The sequence below is a fragment of the Hyperoodon ampullatus genome, assembly GCF_949752795.1.
Source record: "Hyperoodon ampullatus genome assembly, chromosome: 9".
Taxonomy (NCBI): Eukaryota; Metazoa; Chordata; class Mammalia; order Artiodactyla; family Ziphiidae; genus Hyperoodon; species Hyperoodon ampullatus.
In genome coordinates this window covers 82648681-82663038 of record NC_136922.1, presented here as the reverse complement: position 1 = coordinate 82663038, position 14358 = coordinate 82648681, and the positions used below count along the sequence as shown (strand labels likewise).

General features: G+C 35.9%; 1 pseudogene across 1 annotated transcript in view; it reads left to right on the top strand.

Moving 5' to 3' along the window:
• The first annotated feature begins 3159 nt into the window (after positions 1–3159).
• LOC307058390 (developmentally-regulated GTP-binding protein 1-like) overlaps positions 3160–14358 on the top strand; it is an 89014-nt pseudogene continuing 77815 nt past the window's right edge. The window contains exons 1-2 of the transcript in view: positions 3160–3165; positions 3345–3527. The product of the transcript in view is annotated as a developmentally-regulated GTP-binding protein 1-like (transcript). The remainder of the gene's footprint in view (positions 3166–3344; positions 3528–14358) is intronic.

Here is a 14358-nt window from a genome sequence, read left to right as displayed (position 1 = left end):
AATGCTACTACTTAAGTGTATTGTATAAATAATTAGTGACACTGTAATTCAAGTAATTAGTAGTAATATATATATTTTTTAAAAAAATAATACAATCCTCCATAAAAATCATCCCTACATAATCACAAAGAAGATGAAAAATTTTCTTATTCATTAATAAGAGCAAATATAAAATATCAGTCACAACTTTAAAAAAATAAAATGTACAAGTTTTCTTCTGATTGCAAAAGTAAACATTAAAAATATTTTAAAATATAAAAACACAAAGAAGGAAATAAATATCCTTAATAATCTCACCCTCAATGATAAACGCTAAGAGAATTTTTGTGTATAGCCTTCCAGGATTCTTCATATATATACAGATATATTTGAATTTTTACAAAAACACAGTTGTTCTGTCATATTCATAACAGAATGTTATGATTATGTCTCCCATGCCATTAAGTATTCTAAGCATAAGTTTTAATGGCTGTCCACTGCATTTGTGTAGCAGGATTCGTTTAACCAATTCCATGTTGCTTTATATTTCCCCCAATTTTACTATTGTTCACAATTCTGTAATAAATGTCCTTATTTGTACATATTTAGAAACATCTTCAAGTATTTTGGCAGAGTAAATTATTACAAGTAGAATGTTAGGTCAAAAGACACAGGTATTTTTAAGCTTTAAACATATATCACCAAACCAAATTCTAACATGTTATATTAAAATCACCAGCAGTGTAGGAAATGGTACTAAAGTTGAGCTCCCCAAACCCTTAAAGGATAGTTAGGAATTCTCTTTGAAAATCACCAGAAATATATATCTCCACCCATTCTTAGCAACACTGACTACAAACATTTTTATATTTGTCAATTTTATCAATGAAAAATTTTAATCTCATTTCATATTACACTTCTTTGTGAGCTTGAGCATTTTTCACATATAAAGATAATTTAAATATCCCCGTTATCATTTTTTCAACTGCTATTTCTTGTTTCCTAAGAAGTGAAGCCCCCTGGGTCTGTGCTCAATAAGAATGGGAGGGAAATTCCACATACAACTCTCCCTGTACTAAAATAAGATGGGAAGAGTCTATGAGTGAACCACTCTAAGCCAATGATGAATGGGACACGGTCACACAAAAGCAGAGTACCATCCAGCATCATTTTGTAGCAGCCTCCTACAACTTCCCTGTTGTCTTCAAAGAGAGTTCCTGACTCTTCACTGAGGTTTTGTGGAGCCCAACTTTTGTATCATCTGCCTAGTGCCTCTCTAGCTGACTCATCCTCGACTACCACATGAGTCCTGCAAAGAACTACATTTTCTGGTACTCGCCCTCCAAATGTGAGCTCATTTCCTGGATTTAGTCTCCAGCTTACCCGACTTACAGTAGCCATCTTATCCCTCCATCAATACCCGGTACACCTGGTCAGAATTACTTGTCAGGTCATTCTTCCCTTTCCTAGCTTACCTCCCCAACACTGTCTTATTGTCACCTAAAAATGACTGGAGTGAGATAAACATTTTTCCATTAGACATATAGTCCTCTCCAAGCCATCTAATAATCTGAGAGACAATTCTAGAAAGATGAGATAACCAATAATAAGACTACTTAAGACCATGTTAAAATGAAGAAATCGGGGATATTTATCTTGAAATGTTAACTGGAATCAGTGTGCGTGAAAGACACTGAAAGACATAGGAACTAAAGACAAGAAAACCTGTCAGAAGGTTTCTCATTCTAAAAGAAAGATAATGAGTCAGGACCAAAACAGTGGCAGGGACCACGGAGAAGAGGGAAAAAGAAAGGGATTTCACATGTAGATTAACAAACATACTGAGAAATTGGCACAGAGGGAGGAGGTAGAGGTAGGAGTGATGGAACCAAAGGAAGAGAGAAACCAAGGATGATTCTGAGGTTTCAAAGGGACCTAGGTTAACATTTATCCTGTCAGTTTATATACTTCATATGCATCCAAGCCAATTAGTTTTATTCTGTGTAAAGGTTATTTCATGTACTAGAAAACCTTTCAAAAAATGTCTCAGTGGGCTTCCCTGGTGGTGCAGTGGTTAAGAGTCCGCCTGCCGATGCAGGGTACACGGGTTTGTGCCCTGGTCCAGGAAGATCCCACATGCCGCGGAGCAGCTAGGCCCGTGAGCCATGGCCGCTGAGCCTGCGCGTCCGGAGCCTGTGCTCCGCAACGGGAGAGGCCACAACAGTGAGAGGCCCACGTATCGAAAAAAAGAAAAAAAGTCTCAGTGACTCAGGTGATATTAGACATCAGAACATCTAATAAAACTTGGAAAATACTGAGAACATGTTACAATTTTGAGGACACCAATCATTTCGATCTTCTAATTAGAAACATGGCCTAGAGTGTCTTGTTTTAAATGGATCCCATTTATTACTATAGCCTTTAAATGAATCCTGTTTTAGTCCTGACATTTTAGCAAGAAGCTGAATGGAAAGTCAGTTAATTGGTTCATTCTGCTATGGGAGCATAGCTACCAATTAGAATATAGGCTCTGAAAGTTTAAGTCTGGCTACACTGCAGATGGAAAAGGGACTTCCAAGGTATTTTCTAGCTTACCTCATAATCATTACATATAAAATAGCTATGTCTCAAAACCATAGTTTCTGGCATGAATTAATTTATTTGTATTTCTTCTGTATTAAATTGTTAATCTGTATTAAGTAAATCTTAATTGTATTAAGTAAAAATTACCTAATTGGTCAGTATTCCTTCCTTTGCTTCCCACCTTCCATCCCTCCCTCCTTCCCTCCTTCCCTCCCTCCTTCTTTCTTTCCTTTCTTCCTTCCTTCCTTCCTTCCTTCCTTTTGGCTGACACATACAGAGTCAATAAATAATATTAGTGGAAGAGCGTAGAAAGGCAATACTGCATAGCAGATTCTGTATTCCAACCATCCTGGATTCCAATCTGAGCTGTGCTGCTTATCAGCATCCTGACAATGAATAAATTATTTATTTCTCTCAGATTCATTATTTTCTAAAATAGAGATGATGATAATATTATAATAACATCTGCTTTGAAGGGTAGTTGTAAAATTTAAATAAGAAAATGAATGTAAAATGCCAATATGCCTGGCATATAGTATACAGTCAATAATGATTAGCTATTATAATTATAAATCGTAATTTGCACTGACATTAACTATGACGGTAAAAATCATGAGAACTTGAAAGTAAAAAATGCAGAATTGTCAAAAAGATATTAGCATCTTTTTGAAGAAGTCTCTTTTTTCTTAGCCACCTCATCTTTACGGTTGATTAATTGTAAAAAAAGGCCCCAATCTGCCACCTTTTCCTACATCCACAGCCTTTACCCCATGACTTTGCAGCTCCTTCCTTCTGAAGGTATAGACTTTGGCCACGAGAGTAAAGCAGAAGTGACAGAGTGCCAGTTCCAAGCCTGGGCCTCAATAACTTTGCATACTTCCTCATGCTGTCTCTTGGAAAGGAACCAGTCCCGGGTGGTGCACTGTAGGATGAGAAATCATGTGGATCAGAGAGCAGATGGCCAGGTGAGATAATAGACGAGCCAGCCCCCAGCTGATTTGCAGCTGACCACTGATGGGGTTCAGGGTAGGCTGCCCCAAGATGTGCCATTCTGGCATTCAGATTATATGGAACTGAAAACAAGCAAGGCCCCAAAGACTCAGGAAGAACCCCTGAACTTCCCCTGACTAAAAGAATGGAAGATGGAAGGCCTGTTCCAAGGAGTTATAACCACAGATAACTGTGGTAAAGTATGAAATAGGTGTGGTAGACAGGGAGGAACCTAGCAAGGCCCCTTTGATCAAAGTCTTCTCTGGGTCCCATTGTCTGTAGATGACCCAGCAAACATTTGTTTACCAAACATTGACTTTTTTCAACTTCCTGTGAATTTCCTTACTTCCCTTTGAAGTCTCAGGCCCCTAACTCCTTTTCCTTAGTCCAAAATGACATATATACCTCATCTTTCCTTACTGTCTTGGGAATCCTTCATGTTTATGTGAATTCCCCATAGGTACATAATAAATTTTATTTTCTCGTTAATCTGCCTTATGTCATTTTAATTATTTGACCAGCCAAAAGAACTACAAGGGGAAGGGGTGAGAGTGGGGGAAATATTCCCTTCTGCCACACCACAGACAGTAGAGAGTGGCCCAGTCAGGCCCAGACGAGCAGAAACACCAAACCATAAGCGAAAATAAATGTTTGTGTTGTGTATCACTGAGGACTTTACTTGTTTGTTATAAGGCATTTTTGTGGCAATAGATTATTGGTCATTCTCTGTGTATATAAGAAACTGAACACACCTTTGATGAAAGAAGTGGGGGAAAATGTCTGCTTTGTGAATAAAGACTTAAAAATCATCATAGGAAAAGGAAAAGGCAAAACATCGTAATTTAGTTACCATTTGAGCACTTACTGTCAGATAGTGTGCTAAATAATATATGTACATATAAATATATAATATATATCCATATAACATACATAATTTCATTTAATTCTTATGAGAACCTTCTGAAGAAACAGATCAGAAGAAACCAAAGCTGAAGGAGTTTAAGTAACTTAGCCAAGCTCTCACTGTGATTTCTGCTCAGGTTTGTCTGACTCCAAAAATGTACTTCAGTTCTTCTGTGATACTGTCTTCCAGTATAGATTTGTTCGTAACTCACAAGGCCTCTGCATTTGTTGACTGGTACCAGTCCGTGGCCTGTTAGGAACCAGGCCGCACAGCAGAAGGTGAGCGGCGGGCGAGCGAGCCATCACTCACATTACCTCCTGAGCCCCGCCTCCTGTCAGCATTATGGTGAGTTGTATAATTATTTCATTATATATTACAATGTAATAATAATAGAAATAAAGCGCACAGTAAATGTAATGCACTTGAATCATCCCCAAACCACACCCCCGCCCCCCGGTCCATGGAAAAACTGTCTTCCACCAAAACTGGTCCCTGGTGCCAAAAGGGCTTGGGGACCGCTGGACTAGGGCTTGATTAATACAGTTTTATCAATGACTTATAGATGCAATTTCCAAGGTGATCGTGAATTATTACCCTAAACTTTTTGGCTCTATTTACTAGAACTGAAGGACCAAAATCAATAATCCAGACAAGTGCAAATAAGGAAAAACACTTTCTAGTAAATACATTCTTTTTTTATAGTTAGCAAAGTAATAAATTCTAAAGAATTTCAAAGCACATATACAATCTGAGGAAAACTGAGAGCTAATCTAATCAGTAGATTTATAGGGACTGGAACAAACCAAGTGAAGGAATACTTAATTGTTCTGCCTTCAGAGCCTTCAGAGAGCAACTTCTCTTTTCTAAAGACCTGAATATAAATACATAAGATAATTTTCTGGAAATCATTAGAAGAGAAGCAGACAATGTAAACAGTTGAAAAAAGAGAATACACTCCCCTTTGGAAGAGATGATCTTGCAATTTTATAACATGGGAATATTACTGTACAGTGATTCTGAAAGAATTTGGGTATCCAACTTAAAGAAAAATTGTCATCAGCTTCACTGAATGAAATGTCCTCACGCTGTTTACTCATCAAAGGAAAGGAAAAATCTGTTTTTATGTTCTAGAAGCTGCCAGTCATGCAGCAGTGAACATGAGCCATCATATGAGTCACTTTACTTTCAGCTATAATCTCTTTTCACAGTTGACAGATGAATCACAGAAATCAATCTCAACTCTGACTCTGAAAAATCTTCTGTGGGGAATTTTATTTGAAAAGAGTAAAGATGGGCAACCTAAAATTTCACATTAGGAGGCAGACAAAATGAGTGTGAGCCTAAGCTGGTGCAGGTGTGTACGGAAAAGGTTTCAGAGCTCTGTTTGGCATTTTGGAGAGAGTTCAGGCTCTGGGATAGAACAGATGAGTCCACATCCTGTCCCATGGCCTATTGGCTGATTGAGTAGCTAAATTAGTCAACCTCTGCCAGACTTAGTTTCCTCATTCATCAAAAAGAGAAGACAATAACATCTACATAGCAAGACTGTGATGAGTGTTGAAGAGCATATTTAGGCTTTTTCCCCCACATTCTACTAAAAGCACTGATCAGGAATCAAATAAGCACTAATCAATCCCACCATCATTTTACACTATATTACTCAGTGCTATAAATTTTTTTGCCATTTTCTGCATGAATGTTTATTCCTTCTCCCTAATTAAATGGCTATTTCCAAAAAGCATTGCTTTCTGTTTCTTTAATGTACCCTTCAGTTCTGAATACCTTGAAGACCCTATCTCTGCCCACAGAAGGAACTCAATAAGTGTGGTGTCTAACTATCGAGCTACATGTTACAAAGAAAAGAGTGAGATGTTGCTGATCATGTTTTTATACGGATTCAGAAGGCAATACAGGAATCATACCAAAAACAAAACAAAACAAAACATGTACCAATGCTATTTCTGCTCATTAGTAAAGTTTTATATTATCTCTGTGGTTCTTTCTCCTGAACCAGTGCCTTATGGATGATCCCAAGGCATACAATTTGTTTCCCAGTCATTAGTAAGAATTAGTGAGGTAATACTGAGTACCTCAATGGAACTTTTGCTGAATACTCTTGTCTGTCTACTTATTAAACAAAATTACTGTCAGGTTAAGAAACCTCTTAGTGGTTGCTGAGATCCTGTTGCTACTCATTAGAAAATTCTGGAGCCAGGAGCAATACAAAAGGAAGGTGTTTATTAAAGTTCACTTTTTATGCTGAACAAACGTTCCATTATTAGCACACATTGAGGCATTTCAGTTTATACTAAATTAGATGCCTTTTTAAAAAATACCCATATTTAATGGCATTAAATGAAAGCAGTGGTTGAAGGGATCCTTGCTCTGTTATAAAACCTCTGATGAATGATTCTGTCTTGCTATAAATAAAATGCAATGTAAACATGCCCCCAACTTTGGCTTTGGTTTCTTTTATTCCATTTTTTCAGTCTCAGCACAGTAGTGTGTGTGTGCGTGTGTGTGTGTGTGTTGTGAGGACACAACTTTCAAATGATTCCAGATACGTTACCTATTTTTAGTTTAAAAATCCACTAATTAGCAGCCTTTTTATACCTAAGATGTTCTTATAACGTGAAAAGAAGAGTGAAGACATGAGGAAAACAGTTATACTGAGTAAAACATTTTTAAGCCCTCCCCCTCCAGATGCACAGCAAACTTTTCATTTTAATATACAGGCATTAAAGATAAGACAAGCATATCATTAGACAGTTATTTGCCAAGCCCTAGGAATTGTTTTTATTTTAATACTTTGACAATATTTATCTGCATTTCCTAAAATACAGAGATCTCAGTTTATTAATATAGTGCCATCTTCTGGTAAGTATTATGAAAGGCAGTTGGTTTCACACCAAAATAGTAGTATTGAAATCATTTAAAGAATTTAATGAAAAATTGATCCGTTGTAACAAATGTCTAGAATTGCATTCTACAGGGCTTTCTTAACATTTTAGTGTTACATTAATTTACTACTAGTTAACCTTGACTTTTAACCTTTTCCAAGAAGTTTAAAGTTATTGCCAAATTGCTACAACATGGCATAAATTCAATTAATCCAAACTGTAAGATGAAGTTACATATGTATGTTTTTATATATAATATATAACTTTATAAATTCATTTTATATGTAATATAAGATACACGCCTATATAAAAACCAAAATTTTCTTGGATAATCATAAAAAATAGAGTGTATTCCACTGTACAATGGAATATAATAATATATATACACACATACATACATTCACACATGCATGCATGCACACACATGCACACACACACACATATATATAATTCTACATATATAAGACCCAAAGCATAGGAACTGGCCAGCATTAATAGAAAAGCAACACATGAAAAATGGACTGCTTTTCTAAATATACCTTACCAAAAATTAAAAATTAAAATGCAAACATAAAACTGAACAAAATTTCTTAGCATGTATGAAAGAAAAAGGGCCAATAACTCTAAAATATAATCATTATAATTATCATCAATGACAAGTGCTAACCTCCTTAATATGTTAATAATTCCAATGAACCAATTAAAAGGCAGTGAGCACATAGAAAAATTAGATTAATAAAATTTTATAAGTGAGGAAATAAAAACTTAACAAAGAATAAGTTTAATAAACCAAAAAATATTTTTATCCTTATATACAATGAACTGTAAGCTAAAAAATAAAACAGCAGTTTTTAACTACAATTTGAGGAAAAAACTAAAACTGTAAATTCATTACTTTAGGAGTATAAATGTGTACCATATTTCTGAAGTTATTTGGCAATATCCACCAAAAGTTCATTTTAGTGTATATATCCTCAGATAATAACCAAATGTGTGAGAAATATGTGAAAAAGAAAATTTAAAAATTTTAGTTTTGGGAATTCCCTGGTGGTCCAGTCATTAGGACTCTGCGCTTCCACCACACGGGCCATGGGCTTGATCCCTGGTCAGGGAACTAAGGTCCCACATGCTGCGTGGAACGGCCAAAACAAAAACAAAAACAAACAAAAAAAATGTTAGTTTTGTTTGGTTTGTTTGTGTTATACATCGGGAATATTTGGAAACAATCTAGATATCTTAAGATAGAGCATTATTTATATTCACTGCAGTGGCTTTAACATGATAGAAAGATACTATTGACAGAATGATGTTCACAATATATTATTTGAAAAAAGAAAATAAAATGAACACATAATATGTACATTATGATCCATGAAAAATGATCAGTGGAGTATATCAGTTACTCACAGGTCATCTCTGGGTATTGAAATTACAGATAAATTTATCTTTATACTAATCTCTATTTTCTATATTCTACATAGTAACTTATTTAGAACAAAAGAACTTTTTAAAATGACAACTGTCGGAATTCTTTAATTTTCAAGCACACAGAAAATGACATAAATCAGTAAATAATTATTAAGAGTCTGTATTCTGTGGAGTTACACAAAGTATAACGTATACACAGTACAACAGGAATTAAGATTACAAATCAATAACATAGCAGGGTAGATGGAAAGTGCTATCTGAGTGAATATATCAGTCAGGACATTTTGGCTTTCAGACTTTAAGAAACTGAAACCTTGTTGAATGTGCTTAAGTAAAAACAAACAAACAACAACAAAAAAAAACCGTGGGGTGGGGTGTAAGGCAAATTATTTGCTTACACAACTGGGATGAGCAAAAGTCAGGCTGACCTTAAAGATGACTGAAAAGAAGGACTTAAAAGCAGATAGATCTGGCCTCTGCTTCTGTTCATGTGACATCCTCATTATTTCGTGTCAGCTTCTCCATATGGTGGTAGCAGGGAATGGTCCTGAGCAGCTTAGGGCTCATACCCATGTAATTCCATTTAGAGGACAGTAGTTAAAAACTTTTGACTGGTTGAGTTTGTGTTATATCCATACCCTATAGCCCAGGGTGTAGGTTAACATGATTGACACTCCCCATTGCTAAAAAATAATACTTGACACTTGTTAAAATGGTAAGGAAGACTTCATTCAGGACTGTTGTGATAGATATCGAGAATATCATAATAGAGAAGAGAGATCAGCCTCAACTCTGAATACAGAAAAGACAACTGGAGATTTATAGTCAATAATCAGAGTGAGGGGTCACTGGATGAAAATTACAAAGAGGAGACATCAAGGGTAGGGGAATTCTTGCTAAACCCACTTAACAGGATTCTTGCTGAAGGCAGATCACAGTGATCAGATATCAAGGGTGGAAGGATTCTTAATAAGCAGACTTAACAGGATTCTTGCTACAACTGAACTAGGCAGGTTGCAGACAGGGCCCAAGGACAAGGCCAAAAAGTGGGCTCTGAAGACCCTGACTAAAGTTTGGTCAAGGAGAGAGTCTTTGTTACCATGAAAATCAAATTTTTGAAGGAGGAAGCAGGGTATGGGAACAGAGTTCTATTCAAAACAAAGAATAAGAATTTAAATATCACGGTACAACTCACTGGATGCTTGTAAGAAATTAGTTGTGGGAAAGAATGCTTCCAGCTTAAAGACAGTTAAAGAAGAGTATAAATTTGATACTGACAATTAATCAGCATTTTATAGGCAGAGATGAGAACAGGAAGGAAGCTACTGCTAAGTTGTGAACAAAGACAAGAAAGTAGGAAAGGAGAGGTGAACCTGTATAAGTTCTACAGTTTGGCTGGAGTGTAGGATTCATGTAGAGAATTAATGGAAGATAGTCTATAAAAGTCATTAAACCTAGATTGTGGAATATCTTGAAATTCCAGGAAAAGAGTCTGAAGTCAATCTGACTTCTCATATCAGGGTACTTCTACCTCCAAGAAAATGTGGTAGAGCCAGGGATACTTGGAGCCATAGGACTAATATGGCAAATCTTCCTGGACATCAAAATTACCTCAAGATTTGGAATGAAATATTAGGTAATTTAACCAGGAAGTATTTTTAATTACATTAAAACAAATACTGACAGTAATGTGGTTAAGAATGAAAAATTAACTTGCATTTTAAAGCTACAAGATAAGATTTGAGGAGGATTGATAAATTCTTTGCCCCCAGGATCTTCCAGTCCCCTTCCATCTTCCATTTGGGTGGAAATTCTTGAGAACTCTGCTGCAATTCAAGGATGTGTAAGCATGAAAGTGGAATGAAGAAAAAATGGTATTATATAAAGATTAATATAGTAGCAATATATAGAATGAGTAAAGGGGGGTAAGAATAAAGAAATGGAAGCTAGTGAGAAAAATATTTTTATAATTCAGGCATAAGGTACAAAAATATATATCTGAATGTTGGCAATGGGAATGGAAAAAAAGGGATGATTCAAGAAACACTGTAAAGGAATAATAAATATGTACCATGTTTTTAAATAAAATTCTAATCACTTTAATAAAAATAATTTTAATACTATGTTGTTAAATCAAACTGACACTAAGGTCATGCCTTCATGAACAATGCCTGTTTAAGTCCACTGGGTTATCTGGCCCAATGAACCTTTTTCTCACCTCTTTTTGCTTACTTGCCACAATACAGGAGAGAATAGGGCAGACGGTTAAGAAGATAACACCCATGAACTGTCACAGACATTGGTCTCATCCCACTGCAAGTTTTACATGGCAAGAGAAGCCACATTTGACTAATGAGTAATTCTTCATTCTCTCCAGTTTCAACAAGATTTCACTTTCCCTTTGGGATGCTAAAAAAAAAAAAAAAAGAAGCTGATTATAAGAGGTGATCAAAAATCTGAACTCTTGGGTAGAATTCTGGTGCCGTGCCTAAAGAAAGACAATATAAAGTTTAAAGAAGAGACAAGAAAAGGTAGCTAAAATCAAGAATATGTGGAAATTTTCATATGAGGAAGTGGGATTCATGAATCAAAAAAGTAAATTTGAAAGGGAACACAACTAAATTCTATAAAAGAATGAGAACGATAGAGATAATAGATTCTGGAACAAAATAGCACCTCCTATGTACTAAGAAATTGTATTTGCTATAATCCTTTCTATTTTGAGAATAAAATTGGTTATTATTATTCTGACATTTCAAATCAAGAAACTCAGGCTCAAAGAATTTGAGGATTATCCCATAATGACTGAATGAAATAGTGCCAGGTGATATAAAAGAAAGTTATCACTCTATACCCTAGTGGATGAAGACAAGAAGTATTAGAGGCTAAAAATAAAATTAAATGTAAGTAAATAAAAATTCAAGGGGAACTCAGATTCGTGAATGACAGCTGTGCCATGAATAGTACGTATACGTTATGTAGGTTTTTGGAGTAGAAGGCTAACCTTCTGAGATTGTGGCACAGAAAATAATTGCGAAGGCTTTATAACACCACTGTCTTGGCTCTCTCAGAAACAGAATTCTGAATGTGCTATAGCCTCGAAGTTGTTAATGTGTGACGGATATTTATCAAGTATCAAGCTTAGGATATCTTAATTCTATCAACATTCCTAATAAGACATTACTATGAATAATCAAACACCTATGTTCTCAAAGATTGTTTTTCTTTTATACATACTTGCTTTTCTTTGTCCTAGAGACCTAGAACTATACTGTAATGCTATCCACAGGATCCATGCCGTGGGACTCTATTATAAATGAAGCCTTGGCACAATGAGATCCTTTTGGTATTTCCAGTAATAAATCCCCTTGGATAGGGTCAAAAACGCATCCACTTTATACTGAATTCTGCATTCTCCACAGTAGTGCTGTGAGGCTCCGGCCTTACATCATAAATGTGAAGGTAAACCCTCAAAAAAATGTTGATTTGGATGGAAAACCTAAGAATTATCTTTAATATGACCATGTAATGCTATGCAGAATTCTGAGTAGCTATTGCATAACAGCATTCTTCTGTCTCATGAGATCTATGTACCAAATAATAGCTGCCAACCAAGTTGAATCCAAAGCCAATTTCTAATTCATGACTTCATAGGGAGCTGTGACATATGCTCATTTAAAAATCTGCTACATAACAGCAAGTTCTGTACCACTCTTCTGTAATGTCAGTACAATACTGCCAAGCACGAGAGTGAAGCATGAGTGTCGACACTTAATTATGAATATTAAATTCAGTCTCCCATTTCAGATCTGTGTCAGATGTCACCACCTTCAAGAACTCATAAATGAGCAACTCTCTTCCTCTAGTCAATGTAATATGAACTATAGGATGAGAAATATGTTAAACCACTCTTCTCTGGTTACACACCTGTAAAAAACTCTTTTGCAACCCAGAAGCTCTGGATCACAGAAATGTCTCAAATACTTCATCCATCACCACAATGTAGGTACCTCTAGGGTGTGATTTCAATAGTCAAAGGTGAAATGGAGCATAAGAGATCACTTCCTACTAATTGATGATTTAAATTGTTATGCCTGGTAAGCTTGAGCATTTTTCAAAATGAGAATTGCGGTGGCCAATTTTTAGAAGCAGCACAGTCTAAATTACAGCTATATATCTGTATATGCGTGACTCTGCAAAATGGAAAAATATGAAAGGATATGCTGGTATTAACAGGGATATTTAAGGTCATCTTTTTGTTATTACCCTTGTTTATCTGCAGAAACAAAAAAAAAATAAGGCTTTATATTCAGCCTTCTTTGATCACTTAAATTGTGTGCTGAAAGGTTAAAAGTTATATCAAAGGTTAAAGTTTTGCAATCAATGTGTGTCTTAAACTCTAACCTTAGAGCTCAGCTGCTGCAAACATTTTACTTCTTCTCTAGAGACTTAGTGTTCATGGCATTCATGCTGTGAAATCATATTATAGCTGAGGCATTTGTACAACTTTCTGTAATAAATGGCTTCAGACAATGGCCCCCGATCTAGAGCAGATTTCCTAACAGAGAATTCTATAGTGGTTTATGGTATAGTGAGGGCCAAGATAATCAAACAAATGTGGTCCTCTTTCAAGAGAAAGTTAAAACATTTTAGTCCCTAAATCAAATGTCATCTGCTTTGACCAGTCATGATTACATTTAATAACCAGTAGGCTATGAAACATTTTAAGAAATGTATGTTATCATACAGTGATGACATATATTGCCAATTCATTACTCCTCTTTTATTGCCATTTTATCATTCCTGACTAATTGCATGTTCTGACAGTTTCTATGAAATTTGTGATACTGAATAATAATTACTGACTATTCATCCAGCAGTGGTGGGAAACACAGCCAGGGGAAAATGTGTCCCAGATGATATATCAGCAAATGCTATTTAGACTTTAAAATTTCATGTTAATTTGGGTTTCAGCAGTTAATTAGGGAATTCATGCCTTAAAAATTTTTACTTTCATTGACATCCTTAATACTTTTCAGTGGTTAATTTTTTTTTAAGTTCCTTATTGAACATTTAAACAGAGTTAGCTCATCAGTATAATAAACTTATAAGCTTTGGTTTTTTAAGGGAAATTTTCTACCAATAAAGAATGGCTTGGGGGCTTCCCTGGTGGCGCAGTGGTTGAGAATCCGCCTGCCGATGCAGGGGACACGGGTTCGTGCCCCGGTCTGGGAAGATCCCACATGCCGCAGAGCGGCTGGGCCCGTGAGCCATGGCCGCTGAGCCTGCGCGTCCGGAGCCTGTGCTCCGCAACGGGAGAGGCCACAACAGTGAGAGGCCTGCGTACCGCAAAAAAAAAAAAGAATGGCTTGGGATTTGTTTTATCATAAAAGTTTTATTAGCAGTTAGCTCCTTCTTCAAAACAATTCAATCTTATTTCCTAGATTAATTTTCCATTTGAGTGTGATATATATATATATAAAGGGACAGTCTTCATGTGGACAAACATCAAAACCAAACAGTAACCTGAAAATGCCATACCAGTGACTTGTCCATCGTTAGTGACGTATCTCA